This window comes from Hemitrygon akajei, chromosome 31 (genome assembly GCF_048418815.1).
Source record: "Hemitrygon akajei chromosome 31, sHemAka1.3, whole genome shotgun sequence".
Taxonomy (NCBI): Eukaryota; Metazoa; Chordata; class Chondrichthyes; order Myliobatiformes; family Dasyatidae; genus Hemitrygon; species Hemitrygon akajei.
The window spans coordinates 16,675,054-16,681,053 of record NC_133154.1 but is presented as its reverse complement, the minus strand read 5'-3'; positions in this window follow the sequence as shown (position 1 = coordinate 16,681,053).

The window sequence follows — 6,000 nt, the reverse complement described above, 5'->3', positions numbered from 1 at the left end:
CAAATGAAATAGCCAATGAAAAATGAGTGCCAGTGTTGCTGATTGCAATTGGTGGAAAAGCATACAGTTTGTTAAGAAGCTCAAGGTACATTTATTATCAAGGTATATACGCAGCATATAACTCAGATTTGTCTTTTTCAGACAGTCATGAAACAAAGAAAATCATGGAAGCCATTCAAAGAGAAACATCAACCCTTCCTGTACAAAAAAAAACAAATTGTGAAAATGGCTACAAGAACATCAAACCCCAAACCCTAACCCCTGTGGCCATCAAACTTTACAACTCCTCCCTTGGGGTGTCAGACACCCTGTGCCAATAGGCTGGTCCCGGACTTATTTCCACTTGGCATGATTAACTTATTATTTAATTATTTATGGTTTTATATTGCTATATTTCTTCACTATTCTTGGTTGGTACGGCTGTAACGAAACCCAGTTTCCCTTGGGATCAATAAAGTATGTCTGTCTGTCTGTCTTACGCAAAAAATAAACCACGCAAACAGTAACAGGAATATCAAACCCCAACTCCCCCAAAAAAACCCAAATTATGCAAATGGCAACAAGAACATCAAACCCTAAACCTCACAACCCCCTGTGCAAAAAAAACCAAACAAATCGCACAAACCCTAACTGGAAATAACGGGTGAAAACACAGAATACAAAACATTCAACTGAAAGAATCCAAGTGAACTCCAGTCCAATCCATAAATCGCAGACCTAGAATTTTCCAAAAGCATTGAGGGAGAAAGAGAGACCATTTGAACACAGGACATTCCCTCGGGCGGGAGCAGCGAGTCCGTCACACACAAATACTTTTTCCAACAACATCAGACAAGAGGATGGCAGATGGCACTAAACACTCACTTGCCTTCCACATTCACCTCAATGTTTCAATCTTTGTCAACACTTTAACCAGTGAGGTTGGAGAGAAATGGAGTTGATTATGGGCCCGCACTCCATCTCTTGTGGCTGCTCGCCCCCTGGAATCTTCTTGGAGACAGCAAAGCGTCAAATTGCTCAATCGTTCTTCAAACCGTAGGTAAAAGAAAAAAGTGGAGTGACATTTGCAGTTTTCCAGTCCTCTGGCGCCATGCCATTGAGTTTTGAAAGATCATTTCTAATGCCTCCACGATCTCTACTGCTACCTCTTTCAGATCCCTAGGGTGCAGTTCATCTGGGCCAGGTGATTTATGTACCCTTAGGTTTTTCAGCTTTTTGAGCACCTTCTCCCTTAAAGTAGTAACTGCACCCACAGCTCTTTCCTCACACCTTTCAACATCTGGTACACTGCTAGTGTCTTCCATAGTGAAGACTAATGCAAAATACTCCTTTAGTTTATCTGCCATCTGCTTCTACCCCGTTATTATTTTGTTTTCCTGTGTAGTTCATTTATTTTTGTCTACCTGACATGCTCTTTTTATGTGCCCTACTTTGTTGCATTTTCTTTGAGGAGATTACAAGTAGGGTAGATAAAGGGGATGCAGTGAATGTTGTATATTTGGACTTTCAGAAGGCCTTTGACAAGGTGCCACACATGAGGCTGCTTACCAAGTTAAGACCCCATGGTATTACAGGAAAGTTACTAATGTGGTTAGAGCATTGGCTGATTCATAGGAAGCAGCAAGTGGGAATGAAAGGATCCTTTTCTGATTGGCTGCCAGTGACCAGTGGTGTTCCGCAGGGGTCGGTGTTGGGATTGCTTCTTTTTATGCTGTATATCAATGATTTAGATGATGGAATAGATGGCTTTGTTGACAGGTTTACAGATAATACAAAGATTGGTGGAGGGGCAGGTTGAGTTGAGGAAACTGGAAGGCTGCAGAAGTGCTTAGACAAATTAGGAGAATAGCAAGAAGGTGGCAAATGGAATACAATGTTGGAAAGTGCATAGTCACGCACTTTGGTAGAAGAAATAAATGTGCAGGCTATTTTCTAAATGGGGAAAAAAATCCAAAAATCTGTGATGCAAAGACACTTGGGAGTCCTTGTGCAAAATACCCTGAAGATTAATGAAGGTTGAGTCGGTGGTGAGGAAGGCAAAAGCAATGCTAGCACTCATTTCAAGAGGTCTAGAATACAAGATGTGGAGGCTTTGTAAGGCATCGGTGAGGCCTCACCTTGAGTATTGTGAATAGTTTTGGGCTTCTCTTCTAAGAAAAGACGTGTTGGCATTGGAGAGGGTTCAGAGGAGATTCACAAAGATGATACTAGGAATGAAAGGGTTATTATACAAGGAACATTTTATGGCTCTGGGTCTGTACTTGCTGGAATTTAGAAGGATGAAACCTTTCAGATGTTGAAAGGCCTAGACAGAACAGATGTGGAAATGATGTTTCTCATGGTGGGGGAGTCTAAGACAAGAGGGTACAGCCTCAAGATAAAGGGACGTCCAGTTAAAACAGAGATGTGGAGAAATTTGTTCAGCAGAGGGTGGTGAATTTATGGAATTTTGTTACCACAGGCAGCTGTGGAAGCCAGGCTGTTGGGATTATTAAGGCAGAGTTTGGTAGGTTCTTCATTGGACAGGGCATCAGAAGTTACGGGGAGAAGGCCAGTGAGTGGGGCTGACAAGAGGAAAAAAGGATCAGTCATGATGGAATGGCAGAGCAGACTCAGGGGACCAAATGGTCTAATTCTGTTCCTGTGTCTTATGGTCTAATTATTGGAGGATCAGAGGGGGAGAAGGTCAGTAACTTTAAATTCCTGGGTGTCACTATCATAGAGGACCTATCCTGGACACATCATACAAAATATAACAGTGAAGAAAGCAGGACAGCACCTCCTAATGTCAGGAGTCTACGGAGATGTAGCATGCCATCAAAAGCCTTGGCAAACTTCTATAGATGTGTCGTGGAAAATATGCTGACTGGCTGCATTACGGTCTGGTACGGGAACACCAATTCCTTTGAGTGGAAAAATCCTTCAAAAGATAGTGGATTCAGCCCAGTACACCACAGGTAAAGCCCTCCCAACCTTTGAGCACATTCACAAGAAACATTGCTGTAGAAAAGCTATGTCCATCAAGAAAGATCCTCACCACCCAGGCCATGCTTTTTTTTCGCTGCTGCCAGCAGATAGAAGGTACAAATACCTCAGGTCTCAGACCACCAGGTTCAAAACAGTTACTACCCCTCAACCATCAGGCTCTTGAACCAAAGAGGATAACTACATTCATTTAAGGACTCTGTGGTGAACTACATATGCCTGTCTGGACTGCTCCTGTGGCTCCTCCCACAGACCCCTGTATAAAGGCGATTGAGGCCTGAGCCCAGCCTCATTCTCCAGGATGTAGTGTTGTTCATTCTTCCAGTCAATAAAAGCCGATATCTCGCTTCTTACGTCTCAGAGTGAGTTATTGATGGTGCATCAGACTCTTAGCTTGTTATTTCATGCTCATTATTTATTGCTATTTATTTATTATCTGCATTTGCACAGTTAGTTTACAGTTTACAGATCCTGTTTACAATTACTCTTCAATAGATTTGCAAAGTATACTCACAGAATAAGAATCTCAGGGTTGTATGTGTTGACATGTATATACTCTGACAATAAATTTACTTTGACCTTTGAACAAGATTATGAGAGGCACAGATATACAGAGAGTCCAATTGCAAACAAGAGAAAGTCTGCTGTAAGTTCAAGCAATACACACAAAATGCTGGGGGAGCTCAGCAGGCAGGGCAGCATCTATGGAAAAGAGTAAACAGTTGACATTTTGGGCTGAGATCCTTCATCTGGACTGGAGAAAAAAAAGATGAGGAGTCAGAGTTAGAAGGTGGGGGAGGGGTGGACAAAACACAAGGAGATAGGTGAAACTGGGAGGGGGAGGGGTGAAATAAAGAGCTGGATAGTTGATTGGTGGAAGAGATTCAGGGCTGGGGAAGGGGGATCTAGGAGAGGACAGAAGGCCATGGAAGAAAGCAAAGGAGGTGGAGCACCAGAGGGAGCACCCTCCTGCCGTCTGGGAAAAGGCTCCGAAGCATTCGGGCTCTCACGACCAGACTATGTAACAGTTTCTTCCCCCAAGCTATCAGACTCCTCAATACCCGAAGCCTGGACTGACACCTTCCCTATTGTCCTGTTTATTATTTATTGTAATGCCTGCACTGTTTTTGTGTACTTTATGCAGTCCAGTGTAGGTCTGCAGTCTAGTGTAGCTTTCCCTGTGTTGTTTTTTTTAACGTAGTTCAGTCTAGTTTTTGTACTGTGTCATGTAACACCATGGTCCTGAAAAAACGTTGTCTCATTTTTACTATGTACTGTACCAGCAGTTATGGTTGAAATGACAATAAAAATGACTTGACTTGACTCGACTTGAGGTGATTGGCAGGTAAAGAGATAAGGTGAGAGAGCGAAATGGGAATGAAGAATGGTGAAGGTGGGCAGGGGCATTACCAGAAGTTTGCAAAATCGATGTTCATGCCATCCGGTTGGAGGCTATCCAGATGGACTATATAACGTGTTGCTCCTCCAACCTGAATGTGGCCTCATCGCGACAGTAGAGGAGGCCATGGACTGACACGTCGGAATGAGAATGGGAAGTGGAATTAAAATAGGTAGCCACTGGGAGGTCTTGCTTTTTCTGGCGGATGGAACACAGGTGCTTGGTGAAGCAGTCTCCCAATCTACCTCAGATCTCACCAATATACAGGAGGCCACACCGGGAGCATCGGATACAATAGATGGCCCCAACAGATTCACAGGTGAAGTGTCACCTCACCTGGAAGGACTGTTTGGGGCTTTGAATGGTAGTGAGGGAGGAGGTGTAAGGGCAGGTGTAGCACTTGTTCCGCTTGCAAGTGCTAGGAGGAAGATCAGTGGGGAGGGACAAATGGCCAAGGCAGTTGCATAGGGAACGATCCCTGTGGAAAGCAGAAAGTGGGGGGAGGGAAAGATGTGCTTGGTGGTGGGATCTCACTGGAGATGACAGAAGTTAAGGACAATTAAATGCGGGACGCAGAGACTGGCGGGCTGGTATGTGATGATAAGAGGAACCCTATCTCTGATGGTGTGGTGGACGGATGTGGTGAAGGCAGACGTGCACTAAATGGAAGCCACACGGCTGAGGGCAGCGTTGATAGTGGACGAAGGGAAGCCCCTTTCTTAGGAGAAGAAGGACATCTCCTTTCTTTTTGGAATGAAAAGCCGCATCCTGAGAGCAGATGCAGTGGAGATGGAGGAATTGAGAGAAGGGGGTGGCATTTTACAAGTAACAGGGTGGGAAGATGTACAGCCCAGGGTAGCTGTGAAAGTCCACGGGTTTATAATAGACATCAGTAGATAAGCTGTCTCCGGAGCTAGAGACAGAGAGATTGAGAAAGAGGAGGGAGGTGTCAGAAATGGACCAGGTAAATTTGAGGGCAGAGTGGAAGCTGGAGGCAAAATTGATGAAGTCAATGAGCTCCGCAAGGGTGCAGGTAGCAGGACCAATGCAGTCATTGATGTAGCGTAGGAAAAGTGGAAAACAGACACCAGTGTAGGCTTGGAACATAGACTGTTCCACAAAAAGGCAGGCATAGCTGGGACCTATGTGAGTGCCCATAGCTACATCTTTTGTTTGAAGGAAGTGAGAGGAGCCAAAGGAGAAATTATTGAGAGTGAGGACAAGTTCCAGTAGACGGAGGGGAGTGGTGGTGGAGGGGAACTGGTTGGTTTGGTGTCAAGAAAGAAATAGAAAGCTTTGAGGCCTTCCTGTTGGGGGATAGAGGTGTATAGGGACTGGATATCCATAGAGAAAATAAGACAATTGGGACCAGGGAACTGGAAATCATTGAAAAGATCAAGAACATGTGAAGTGACATGTGAAGGCTTATTTTTGAAGTAGCATCTGCACCTGCACTCTGGCAGAAAGCTATGGAACAGGTACTGCAAGGCTGCCCAGGCACTCAGTGTTACCTCATTGACAGCATTATCACCAGTGTAGTGTAGGCCTCCATTAGTCTTGACAGACCATGGATTTGCACCTTGGAAAGTTTCCAGGGCGCAAGCCTGGGCAAGGTT